We start from the raw sequence: 14,576 nt of genomic DNA, 5'->3' as shown, positions 1-14,576 counted from the left end.
GGAAAGTGCAAACTGAGAGCACAAAGACATGCACACAAGGAATTTTAGCCCTGCAGAAGTGCATTACAAAGCATCCTGCATTCCCTAAGAAGTGACTTCAACCTTATCCATAATGTTCCCCGACAAGATAATTTAGTCATCTCAGTGAGTATGACATCCATCCCAGCACTCACCCGGCGTCCTGGGTGCATCTGACACAGCAGTCTCACTTCAGGATGTCTAATTCAATAAGTAACAACACAAAAGAGTGGATGCTACGGAAGAAGATGGTTGCCAGATATTCAGCAACGCTAACAGTTACAGCAGGACGAAGGGAAGTCTTTTGATGCAAAAACTGGACATCAGCTGTGCTACGCAGGATTTTCAGTAAATAAAAATTATTATTATTATTATTATGTAGAATTGTTACAACAAATAATACTTACCAGAACAATCTATTTGCATTAAATTCAATACTAGTTTTGCTGGCTTTTGGACATTTGAGAATTGTTCTAGTGGAATTACACTAATTAATGCACAGACAATAACAATGAATGGAAATAATAGGCAAGGTATTCCTCAGTAATTATCATACCTTTAAAGCATTGTGATAGAAAGGTCTTCACAGGATTGTGTCTGAGCAACCAAAGGTTAGAGGCTTCAAATGTTGGTCTGCTTTCTATCTTGGGACAAAAAGGGGGTGAACTGGTGGTTACTTAGGTAGGTCTCTTCTTTTGCTTGGTCGGAGCTGTCTCTATTACACTATGGGCTTTTTCTGCATTTTTTTTTTTAATTCCTGGATATTAAGTAATATAGCCCTGTTGTATAGGGCTTTTTCCAGAAATCTTAAAGTGTAAGTTCTTGCTCCTCATCCTTTATTCCTGAAAGATCCCACAGACATTCAGTCCATCCCAGTCTTTGCATTCAGGGACGGTGAAATACTATACAAGGCCACTCTGGGCAATGAGGGAGGAAAAAAACTTCACCTACCAAGACTGTGCTTTAACTTCAATGAAACACCTACTTAAAAAATGCTCATCTGGCCATGCAGTCTGCCCACTGCTTTGGGGTTAAGCACAGGACTTCAAGCCGAAGTGCTTATTACTACAATACAATATAATATGACCAACATACGATTTTTGGAAATCTTCCAGAAAATCTGAATCCTTTTAAAATGAATGCTGTATATCTGTACAGAACATATGTGAAAGTCATAGATACACACTTTACAAATACTAGTTAGTGTATGAGCTCAGCTTTCCTTTGGTGCCCCAAAGCTCTTGCCAGAGACTGTTGCTAAACAGAATTGAATTAATTCATGCTATTTGCTCCAGCATCTCTAGCTATTTCCTCTAACATCCAAAGGGATGTAAAGACACTATTGCAAGGTAGCCTCCACTAGTTGGTTAATGCGTACCTGGCAAGATCTCAAAGCTAGTCATGATAAAATGAACAGGTGGAAGACATTGGTGAACATTTGTATTTTCTCCTTCTGCAGGAGTACAATGGCAGCATTATTCTTGCAAGACCTGGTACAATTCCCTTCCGCGTGCCTCGTCCTTCCCGAGATTGCAATAGGAGCTGGAACACAGCCTCTGCAGCAAACACCCAAGGAATAAACACGAGACCTCATTTTGGGCTTGGTGGGATGGTAGAGCATAAGGAGTCTCATTAAGAATGTCATATTCTGCCTTCAGGGTTGCCAAGAAATCCAGGTAATACTTGTTTGCACCGTGGCTTTTTTGGCTTTTGGATGAGAAGAGCAAATCCAGTCCTTTGAAAACAGTTGGCATTTTTATCTCTATAAGCAGATCTAGCATTTGGCAAAAATATGTAACAAAATACTTCTTACAAATGTCAGGTAAAATAGGCTTGCCTTGTCGCTGTGGATGGAGACATATGTGAGGGAATGGAAGAGGCGTGCTTTAAGGGGCAGGTGTATTCTGAATGTAGGCTTGTTTAGGTTTGGTTTGGTTTGGTTCTGGTTCTGCTAATTCACTGTGCCTTTGGGACGTTTTCTATGTTTCCTTCTTTCTCTTCTATATTTAGACAAGGAAAGGATTCATTTGCCATGTATGCAATTCCTAGCACTCACCTGGATCTCTTCATGAAATCTGTGCATCAAATGTAATATCTCAGTGAGATCTCATATTGTGTCTGCAACAAACTGCTAGTGCTTGGCCAGCACTGAGCACAAGGGTCCTGCTTCTTGATGAGGTTCCCAGGAACCATAACTCTGCAAGAAGGAAGGCCGGATTAAATCTTGATTTTAAGAGGCCTGGATTTGACAATGCTTTGCTATATATCCACGGTAATGAAACAACAAACACCACTGAAATACTTCAGAGCCCTCGTTTGTATAAAATTAGATGCTTCCCCTTCCCTCCCTGTCAAAACTTCAGTGAGGAGTGGAATCTCTGTGCCCCAGGAAGCGTAGCTGTGAATGCCTTGAGCTATTCCAGCACTTGTGTTATTGCTTGGTGCCTACAGTCACAATTAATTAATATGTGTATGCATTATCTCCCGCTAGGCTGCCTATAAAAGCACTTTCTAGCTTGGTATGTATTTTTGCTTAATTTGCAGTGCCTTCCAGCCTCACACTCCTTCTCTAAATATTATGTATACTGATCTAATTTATTTACAGTGAGTTCAGATGAAAAACTGATGGAAGATGATAGTGTCACCTGGTAAAACCAGTGGAGAAGCCAGTCCTCCTAGCATGCAATTACTTATCCGTGCCAGACAAACTTTGAAATATGGGTTTCAAGTCTATACAGATGTGGCATTTAGACCTTAAGATAACAGTTGCCTTTACAAAGACAGTGAATTAAGTTAGATGATTGACTGGATCAGACTGATAAATGATAGATGATGGACACAGATTTGGCAGAGCATCCCTGATTTCTCTTTCACAGCTCTAAGTGTCACTGTAAATTGTTCTAACATAATTTTGAACCTCTAAATCTGACAATGGGTAATAAATCAGCTTGAATACATCAGCTAGTGGCTTTATCTGTGCCTTCTGACACTCTTTTTTGTGTCCATCTACTTTGAGTATAGCTACCATTCTGTGACATCCATAAGGAAATTTATACACAATAGATAAAAGGAAGCGTTTAAGTGACTCAAATGCAAATATGAGAAAAAAACTTGTAAGTAGCAAGAAAAGGGCATTAAAAGCTGCAAAGAAGATACAGTCAACCAAGATATATTAGGATATGCAATGATTTAGAGGGGCCAAAGTTTGGAAACAGCTTTTACTCCAACTTTTTGGTCCCTCCCTTTCCCCACCACATTTTGTTCCTATCCTCTGCCTCCAGACTCCAACTCCCATGCAGTAAAAGCAGGTGCTGTGCAGTGTGGATTTGCAAGTCCCTGACTCCTGAGATGGTGTCCATAGCTGGTGGTCTGGGTCACCTCCAGGGGACTTTGATCTTTATTAGCTGCTGGGGAAGGCCGCTAGAGAGCTGGCTTAGATGAGATGCTTAAGCCACAGCTGTCTGAAGTTAGGCAGGATAACTGCCAGGTGACATTATGGTAGGCTTGTGGGCAGGATTTCTGAACTTCACAGGCACTGCATCCTTAGGTCTGCAGAGAAAATTGTTGCTCAGACTTATACTTGTTGTATGTCCAAGCTTGTTCCAGTGCCTCTGAGTTTTAGGGTAATGCCACAGAAAGGATTACACATCTCCCTTCTCATTACAACAGCTCTAGTAGAATCTGAGTCATCAATCATGCTTGCTCCAGAGTCTCTTTATGCTCTGAAGCTGATTAGATGTTGAAATAATCCAGCTTTGATGGCAAGCAATGCTTTATTAATACCACAACTGATTGCTTTTCTCCCATCATTTGCTTTTAATGCATTCCGTGCTTCTTCTTCCCTCCTTCGTCCTGCGGAACTCGCAGAAAGGTTTGGTGACTAACCAGATGCTTGGGATGCACATTCTCTGCATCAAAACAAAGCCTAAAATGCAAATGCTGCTGGTTGCTGGTTTTAGGATCTTTTCAGAGCGTAAACATGATCTGACAGTCTTTCTTGTGCATGTAGGCACTACACAGGGATTTATTGTACTCGTCTGTGTAAGGACGTGCTGGGTCCTAGGCAGACTGTAATTCTTTTGCGTGGTCTCCATCTGTTCTGTCTTGCATGAAGAAGGACTATCTCTGGAGCGGGTACTCCTCTCCCAGGCGGACCCAGGGAGACCTCAAGAAGAGAGGAGAGGACCAGCAATAACCTCTGTCAGCTGCAGGGGATCGATTCCAGCAGTAACGCTGAGCAGAACACAGCCAATACAGACACACCAGGCCATTAGCAGCACTAACACACAGCCCCTCACTAGCCTTTTCCCTGCCCATTCCCCTAGCAACAAGCAACAAGCAAATGAGAAGGATAATACAAAAGGATTAATTAGATCTGTAGCTGTTAAAAAATCTTGTGTCCTAGAAAAGTTCTTTCAGCCTACTTAAGTTATTTCAAAGATTTCCTTTAGACACAGCAATGAGTTGTTTTATTTTTCCCATGTTAATTAAGGAGCACCTAAATGGCAGAATGTATTGCTAACACTAAGCAAGAGATGTTAAATGGCTTTAAATTAGCCTGCACTATTGCTGCATCTGACAAAGTTGCCTTCTCGTGGACCTGTCATTTGCTGAATGTGATCTGCTGCAAGTTTCATTGGATGTGGGCAGAACTGGACCCTGGGGTGAGCTTCCATTCAAACTTCAAATGACTCTGCAATAGTTTTACGGTTCATTCAGCAGCACTTCTGTACAGATTACTGGATCACAGAGGTGGCTCTGCTATCCCTGTGTCATATTTAGGGAAGCTATGGAGAAAGGTGACCGCTGCTTTCTCAGGCAGGCCAGTAGCCACCATGGGAACCTCCTGGGCTTTAGCTCTGCAGGGCTGCCTGCTCTCAGAGCACTCACCTTGTCTTGAAATCAGTTCCTTCTTAAACTGAATGATGAATTTTGGGTCTAGGGCAAATATTTAATTTAAGTCTCTTAAAACTTTGTCAACATACTTGACAGTGTTTTGGAGAAATAAAACTACCCACTGATACGATGTCTCGTTTATATGTAAATTGTGAAGAAATTAAGGAAAGCAGAGGACTGCCATTACAAACATTACATAGATAATAAGTAGTTTGTGTACTTGCTTCCCTAAAATCTTTTTGCCATTTTTTCAGCTGGGATTATAAAAAGAAACGAGTGTTTTGTATGTATAACTGGCTGGCCTGATCGTCAGAGCACAGCGTGGCTTCAAAATCTGGTTCCTTTCGTATGCCTCAAAGCTGGGCAGCAAAAATCATCAGTCTTTTTTTTTTTTTTTTAATGCAAGCCTTTGATATTAAATATGTATTCAAACCTCCCACTGATACCAAGAAGAGCTACGTGCATTTTCCAAGGTAAAAAGAAAGCTCTCAGCTACAGCATGCCCAATTGTTCTGGTTCTGAAATGAAACAGCTTTGCATGTTAAAACAAAAAAGGGGGGGGGGGGGGGGGAGGAGGAGTATGAAGAGGTTGAAACAGATCAACACTTCCTCCTTGATGGGCCTGGAAGGTGTGGCTGCAGTAGTGAGATGCTGGCACGTTCTACCCCAAAAAGATGACCCATAGAGCTCATGAGACATGGTGTCTCTGCCCAAGAGCTGTGAGGCTCAGAATAGCTCTTGAAATCTGTAGAACACAGATAACATGCGAAAGCACTACCTGCAGGGAATAATATCAGAAAACATGTTGGGTTTGTCAAGTGTCACCATCAATACCTTTCCAGGGTTTTCTGTCCGAGTAAAACAAACATTTCCAAGCTGTAGGAGTGAAAAACTAGTGAAAGATTCAGGTTATTGTGCAAGGCAACGCCAGGCTGGGCTATTTTCCTTCTCATCTTCAGACGAAATAAAGTAGAAGACAAGTCTTTGCCAATTTTAACTTCATCATAATCCCATTCAGTTACTCCAAGTACATCTGGGAGGCTGAAGATCGCAGCCATCAGTGGGGTGACCTGGTGCCAAGAGTAATTGTCTCTTCGTATCTGGTTCCAAAGGCCAGAAAGGCCAGCAAGTCCGCTAAACGATCACTGCAGCATGCTGGCTCTGAAGTTAATTTCAGAGATTATAATCACACTAGGCAAATACTCAAAAACTGGGCATGGCTGTAACCTCACTATGCTGTTCTGGCACTGCCTCAAAATGTGGCTCATTATGGCAGGAGTTCGGTACAGCATGCACAGATGAGCCATCCTGACTTGGGTATACGAAAGAACCCATTATCTCTTAAAAAAGGGCATACAGCCCAAGCTTGAATTGATCAGCTGAGTGACTACTGTCTCACCAATTAACTGCGCGCTGGTGCCAATCAATCTTTGGCAGAAAGTTGCCAGTTCATTTCAAGTGTTGCTAACACAGCGGACCATTTTAGAAAGGTGGGGATACACATGCACAACCAGAAGCCACCAATTTTTGTTGCAAGTGGAAAGTGAAACAAGAAAGGCAATATGCCTCTTTAGTTCTGTTCTAGAGAGAGCAGGAGCAAGAGAACAAAGAAGATCCCATCTCATACCTGAGTTTTTATAAACTGTAAATAAGCAGGAAGAGATATTTTAATAAATGGTAAATAAATTTTATAAATTAAAAACAAAACAACAAAAAACATATTTCTTCCTAGTCCTGAAGATCACAAACCACCCTGAAAGATGCAGTAAACATCAGAAAGGTGAAAAGCGATAGAGTGATGTAACTTTATAAATGTATACAGATAGCCATCACTGACTAACTATTTATTAAAACACCTCTTCACCTCTGATTAATATATTATAAACTATTTATAACAGTGGTGCTGTGTAATCCATGAAGATTTGCAAATATTTATCTATTTGTTTTAAGGGTTCTCGTCATTTTAACCTTGTATGTGCTATCCACAGATACAACACTACCAAAGCAGATGGCCAAAACAAAAATAAAAGTTAAAGATTTTGAGAGCAAGTAACAAACATAGTGTGGGTGAAGGATGGAGGGAAAGAAGAGCTTTACAGAGTGTCTTTCAGTAAAGTTGCCAGATGCAGTTAATGCAGTTACAGATGCTCAGGTGCTGCAAAGCCCCATAAGGCAGTTATGGATTCAAACCCATCCCAAGTCACCCTTGGCCATGTTGGTGACTGCAGGGCAAATCCAAGACAAAGCACCAAAGATCTCTCTCTATGTGAGGAGGAAGATGTCTTTCTCACAGATTTATTATTAGAAACAACAGTCTGACTGAGTGTATGAAAATATGTATGAAACAAAACCTTCCCCATCCAAACAGTAGTCCCTACATGATGGAGAAAAACATAAAGGATTTAATATTTGCCTGGAGAACAAAAATATTCAGCTGTCACTCATGTGACCTCGGTCACTGGCTTTCTGCATAACTGAGCCTCAGTTTCCTCCAATTGTCATTAATAACATTGACTTCATTATGGAATACTGCTATTGCCTTTACTGATGAACTTATCCTGAGAATATATGTGACCTTCCTATCCCAAAACTGCTAGCCTGATGCCTTCCTTAGCCTTAGAGTTTTTATTTTACCTGTTTGGTTTAACATTCAGGTATATGCTGTGTGTTCTGAAAACCAAGAATCTGTTGCTACTTGCTTTTGCCATACACTCATGGATCGCATAGACACTGTTAATGACTCTAACTACCTTGGAAAGGCAACAGATATTTAACGATCCTGCGCGAGTCATGTGAGTAGCACTTTTCCATTGAAAAAGGTGGTGTTTTTGTTGAGGACTTAATATTTAAAAAAAAAAGAGTTTTATTGTGATGTTCTTTAGCACAGTCAAATTCTCTGTAACACGGAGGATTTATATAATTATTTAACTTGATCTGGAAAAGTATTAAAGTGCTAAATGAAGAATCAGGGGGAGACAATCCCCACTGGGATGCTGTGATAAAGTCTAAGCATATTAATACTGGATGTCTTATTTTTTCCCCAATATCATGAGAGGATCCTATTGCACATTTTCTTTACATGAAGATATAAAGAATGGAAGAAAGAACAAAGTCTGCAGCATTACCAGCAGGATTCAATTGATCCAACTGGCATGATGAAGAGGCTCTTGTCAAGTCAATGCACGAGAAATCTTTCTGAGCTATTAGAGAATAAAATCCAAGTCAATTGGTGACCTGTAGTTTCAGCTCCCTGAGAGCAGTCAGGAAGACAAGCCTGACTCGGAGTGTATGAAACCAAGCGTTTAAGTATGAGATGGGTCCTGAGCATGTTAATGCACAGGTCCCTGTGGTCCCTGGCCAAGGTCCATCCTTGGCTTCCTCTAGAGCAAGAGTCACTGACATGCTGGTCACAGCAAGTCACTCCTGTCCAGATGATGACCAGTGACCCAGGTACAGAATTCCATGAGCTGCAGTTAAATTCCTCTGAAGACAACGAGGGAGTTATTCGTGTTTCTCAATGTAATGAGAATCCCACTTAGGTATCATTTTATCTCAAGTGTTTAAGGGTTTTAGTGAGTCTTTAATAACAGGCAGCCTTTGAATGGATCTCATAGGGAAGACTCAATTGCATTCCCCAGTACAGACAGCATATCCAAAGATTACAGTATTGTTTAAAGCATTTGTAAAGCCCTAACACAAGGCTTTAAGTGGTTCTCAGGTGGTGGAGAGGGCTTTGGACAGAGCTTCAATTTCATCTCCAGGTAATTGTGGTGCTGGTTCTCCCATGGTGAGGCCTGCCCTCATGGAAAGCAGCAGCACCAGTGAGGCCAGAGCACCGCGGTACCAGGCACAGTACCATGCTTCCTCCCTGTCTACTTTCATGTTTCCCTTTTCTCTTCACATTTTTTTTTTCCATTTAATTATATGTATTTTAAGGAAAACAAAGCACTAGAGTAAATCCAATTACAGGGAGTTTATTGACTTGAACTTCATTCCCTGTAGACTCCTAACCCCCATCAGCTGATGAGCCTGAGAACTGTTTCTCCCCGCTCTGAGACACTCTGACCCCAACTTGACTTAATTGGTCTCTTGCAATAATTGAGTACTTGCCAAGAGCCAATTTAAAGGTGCTACCATCTGATTTTTCCCCCCAATTGAAGGATTAACCCCATTAGCAGTGAGCCCTGTGCCGTACATCCGTAACCTTATAAAGGAACATAATGCTGTCTCTCACTCCACCAGCTCATTTTTAATTCTGCAGTAAACACAAATTATTAGGAACCTCCTCATCCTTTGGTGCAGTTTGGACCTGCTGCTTCGCTGGTTGGTCAAAAGCTGATGGTGATCCTAAATGGGGTCAGACCAGTCCCTGAACTTCTGAAAACACCTGCAAGCTCGCTGTTTTTCACCCCTTTGAAAAACCTCACCAAAATCACCTCACTGCTGCTGGCTGAGCGGCTGCTGAGCAGCCCAGACTCATCATCCAGTCCCCACAGACCAGACCAGACCAGCCTAACATGGAGCCTGTCACAAAATGGCACCTGTCCACACATGGAGCTTGTCACAAAATGGCGCCCGGCCCCTCATGGAGCCTCTCACAAAATGGCGCCTGTCCACACACATAGCCTGTCACAAAATGGCACCTGTCCACACATGGAGCCTGTCACAAAATGGCGCCCGGCCCCTCATGGAGCCTGTCACAAAATGGCGCCTGTCCACACATGGAGCCTGTCACAAAATGGCGCCCGGCTTCACATGGAGCCTGTCCCCACATGGAACGCGGCCCCAAAGCATGTGGCTAACAGTGACTCCAGTCCTGCCTGCTCTCGCCCAATCAGCAACGTCTATTCCCTGCTGACCAATCAGCTCTCATCATTTGCGTCTGTTCTGACCAATGGGGGGCCGCGGAAGCGATTCGGTCACACACACAAGCTATGCCTCAAGCTGAACTCCTCTGGCCCCACCAGAGCGAGCAGGGCGGTGGGGCCTGGCTGCACGGAGGGAGCTGTAGGGGCGCCCCAGCTGCGGGTTTTACTGTGCAAGTTTTTAAACATCTGAGTTAATTTTAATATGCTCTAAGAAATAATGAATAATTAGGAGAGATGGAGATATTCCAATTTACTAATGAAATGATATTCTTTGTAGGTAGGTGCAGAGACACGTAAGGATGTCACCTTGTGTACGACGCAGAAGGTAGATGTCTCTAGCAGCCTAATTTTGTACACCATAATGCCTTCCTCATCACTGATAACCCCATCCAACATTTAAATAAAGTGCCTCTCATCTCTAATGACCCAGGAATGTGATATAACTGTTGGCCCAATCCTGACGGCAGGTGGATTGATCGCAATTTTAACAAGAAATTTGCCAAATTTGCTACCTTCTCCCAAGGCTGGAGTGCAGGGGGGGAGCACAGCACCTCGGTGCCAGCGCCTCGCAGCTGGGTGGTGGAAGCTGGCTCAGGGAAAGGCTGACAGAAGGAAAAGCCTCGTGCAAACGGAGCGGACAGGGCCCACTGCTGGGCTCCTGGGACGCAGGCAGGGCCCCGTGCTTTGCTGGCTCTCGGCTCCTTGGGCAAATTAGCAGCGTGGCAAATTAGCAGTGAGGAACCTGTCTCAGGTGGAGATCCCACCAGTTACGTGGCGGAGGGGATGTAAGAGCAGAGGCAGCATGTGGGAGGTGACATGGGAGCACACACCTGCTGTGCCATGCAAAGCGCAGGGCCCCCAGGCTGCCCAAGGAGAGGTGCATTTGCCAGAAGTGTGAAGATTCTGTTCTCAAAGCCCAAGACTGTCCATTCAGCAAACTTATTCTAAAATTAAAATAAGCTTCTCTCACTTCTTGTTTGCCAGCAGAGCACATGGGATTACAGACTGTGGTTGGACTGTCATCAGGAGCTTATAGGGGATTCTGCCGCTTTCATTATGCGGAGGCTGAGCAGCTACCCTGCGTGTGAAAGTCTTCCAGGGTAGGGCTGAAATCCTGCCTCTGTTAAACTCGGAGGATTTTTGACATTGATTTCAGTAAGGCCACAGTTTTTACTTCTGTCCCTTTTGGTTATTGGAGCAAAACATAGTAGGAGTCCCTAACTACTACTGAGTGGAAAGAAAAAAATCATATATTGGTTTTGGCTCCAAAGTTCCAACATTCACTTGTGAATTTAAATTAGAAAATCTATTTGCCATATGTTCAATTCCAAGAGAACTACATCTCTGGAGAACCTGCTTCCTTGGGTTGCTTTGGATGGAGGAGGACTGCTTACAAATTTCTTTGCTTTTCCCTCTTCTGTTTTACTTGTCACATTTACCATTAAACTAGCAGTGGCATTTCTGTGCCATCTGTTTTTTTTGTGTGTGTTTTTTTTTTTTTTCTGTTTTTGAGGGGTTGGGGGGCGGAGGGCAGAGTGGGCTGCATTTTTTTAAGGGGCTGGAGGTTGAAAGATCCAGGGTAAAACAAGAGGTCTGTGTTTCTAGACCAGCAGGCAAGAAAGTGAAAAGGGAGAGCCTGTGCTGAAATACTTTGCCAAGGGAGACCACGTTTTCAGGAGAGGTTTTAAGCCTTGCAAAAAGGAGGGGAAATCTCTGCAAGTCTGAAAGGTGGGTTGGTTCTGGCACAGATAGACACAATCTCCCCAGTGGCTGCTACAGCAGAGGCACATTGGTAGACAGCCCAGGAACTGCAGATCTGGGGTTACTGTTTTATTCATCTCTCTAGAGGCCAAGAAATATTCAGACAAATGAGGCTGTCCATTTTAAGGACTAGAAGGAAGTCTGAAGTCCCTCTGGACCCGCAGCCTCACATGTTTTAAGGTAGAGTTTGGTACGTTTATGAATGAGACTACTGTGAAGGGAGAGAATTGGACTTGCAAGCCAGGAGATTTCCCCCTGCTCCTGCTGGATTCATCGCTTCTCGTTAGGGTTTGGACAAGCCTGGGTGAGGCTATGTCCAATTAGGAGTTCTCAGACTGAGAAACAATAAAATAGATTTTCTTGTGAACACTACATGTAAACAGTTTTTGACATTCATAATCTTATCACACAGTTTCTTGCAACATCTCACATTTCCCAGACAATTGTTTTTTTGTTAACTCAAACCAAACAGCTTAAAAATTCAGTCTGCCCTCGCTGACCTTGTGCATCTGAGGAAAGAGGTCATAGCTGACATTGTCAGCTGCAGTGATTTCGGACAGCGTCAGAGTGTAGTGTAAGCAGAAATTTATACTTTTTAATTTGGTTAGAAGATGATGTTAAATGCCCAGAGAAAAAGCTAGATTGGAGCCGGGCCAATTAGTGCACATTCAAAGTGTCCTCAGCAGGGGCAGAGATGGTGGCTGGCATCTGCCTGGTCAGACAAGGCCATGCACTGACACCCAGATCACCCCCAACTTCACTTCTGGGGTGACAGGAGATGACATATGAGTCATGACCAAGATCTTATATTGATCCTTTACAGGATGATAATTTATGTAAATTGCACTTAATGTACATAAATAGAACTGACATTTTCTCCTGGACTGTTTATCACCAAAGTCTCTCACAGAAAGATCAGATTATGACTTTGCATAGCAAAAATGTTCCTTCTCTCAACCCTACAGACCAGATATTTGTTGGCTTGTCAGTGTGGGCAATTTAATTGCTAATTCCCAGGGCTAATATACAATATCCGGCTATTACACTGCATTGTATCTCACTTACTGAATAACATTACATGTGATTTATATTTAATTTCAACTCCGTTTCTAATTTTGCTGTGGCGGAGTTACATGACCAAACAGGGCTGTGGTCTGCTATGTTTGTATTGTGCTGAATAGCTTCTAGTTCATCCTTTGCCTCTGTCTGTCTCCCCAGCTCCCCTGTGCCTCTTGTGTCCTCACAGCTATCTCCAGGTAAATATTTGTTAATCAATGTTCTTTGTCTAAATGAGGCTTCTTACTCAACCATTTCACATCTAATTAAACCACATAACAACGAGGGGATTTAATCTTTTTCTACATATTGCTGTTTGGTTGCTGTAAAATGCTTCTTAAAGGGATGGACTTAGTGTGCTGAGGCTTAACCTGGTCTTAAGGAAAGGAGCTGTAAAATTATATGAGGCATGGCATTAACCAAGTTCTTTGGGACCAAGAGGACTACACAGAGATCTAGAGGACCTGAGTTAATACCTAGCTGTGCTACAGGCTTTTCTTTATGGCCTTGGTCAAGTCACTTGAACTATAAAATCCTGCAGCAATTTGGGAGTACTTTCAAAAGTGATGTCAGTGCCTAAGAGTTCACTGGAGTGTCATTGGAAATCAGTGGATTCGTTATCCTAAGCCCTGTCCCTTCACAGACTGCGCCAATTGCAATGGGAATTTAAATGCTGTCATCCGGATTTCTGTCTTCATCTCTGGACGCAGGGATCTCTCTGTCCAAGTCATATGGGGGCTTGTCAGGTAAGGCTAGGAGCAGTTCTCCACTTCACAGCTGGGCTGGCAGTGGGCAGGAAAGGCTAGCTGTGAGATGCTCATCCAGGGTCTTCTGCTTGCCCATGGCCAGGATGAGAGAGGCAGAACTTCCCTCGCAGCACTGAAAGGCCCAACTTTGGGTGAAGTTTTGCAAGCTAGGCACTGCTGGCACAGGGGGTGGAGGGGATCTCTACTCTCAGAACAGGCAGCTCTGGGGCTTCAGCCTTTTAAGAGTTCTTTTGGGCTTTGCAGTCTTTATGAAAATTGATATTTTCCTCTTATCTGGGCCCCTTTTAATTCATGTTGTTTCCAATCCTCCATGCTAGGGAGAGTGTTTGTACTGGACTGGGCGGGAGCAGGGTAATTGCAGAAAAGGCTCCTGTAAGTATTAACAATAATAATGTGCTCTTTATAACCATGGTTAGTTTTAAAAGACATTTGACAAACAGTGGACTTGGAATGAAAGGCTTTTAAAGCCCCAGCCAAGCTATTTGCAATTAGAACGCAGTAATGTACATTCATTTTGTATGTAAGTTGAGCTCACAAAAATCTCCTTTTTTGTCCATTAACAAAACCACAGTATCCCCATGAACAAGTCCCCTTAATCTTCACGGTGCGTAGTCTGTGATCTTATCCTTAGAAAAGCTGTGCAATGTCATGCAGCTCCAAGAGAAACAAAAGCAAAGTCCAAACCAAAATGGACTCTCTCCCAGAATAAATAGCACTGATTTGGGGGTGCCTCAATATTTAAGGGTTGTTGCCGCTTGAATGAAGTGTACAATGCATTTAGATCCCAGAAAAGTGCAGAGAGCACAAATTCCTTCTGCTCCTGTATACAAAAGAACAGAAGTCAGAAATAAAGGAGTTGAGCATGAGCACAGCAGTGACTCCATTACCTCTCCTTGTCCTGAGTGTCAGCTCAAGTAGGCTCAAAAACACAGAGCAAGAGGTAGAGTGCACAGACAATAAATGTGACTGATAAGGCTTACTACCTTGCTGTTTTGCCTTTGTTTCACTGTCCTTATTACAGCATTGGTGATTTGTTCTGTTCTCAGAAGCATGGATGAAAGAGGCAATTGTCAGCCTGCTCCCCAAGCAAATCACCATGGAGAGCCCAGGGACGATGTTTAACCCGTCTTTCTGGGCTGCCCCCACCAGCACAGTAAGCAGTAAGTCAAAAGGAGTCCTCCTGGGTTGTGGTGACCAGCCCCAGCTGTTC

This window comes from Cygnus olor, chromosome 15 (genome assembly GCF_009769625.2).
Source record: "Cygnus olor isolate bCygOlo1 chromosome 15, bCygOlo1.pri.v2, whole genome shotgun sequence".
Taxonomy (NCBI): domain Eukaryota; kingdom Metazoa; phylum Chordata; class Aves; order Anseriformes; family Anatidae; genus Cygnus; species Cygnus olor.
Note: the sequence above shows the minus strand (reverse complement) of the source record.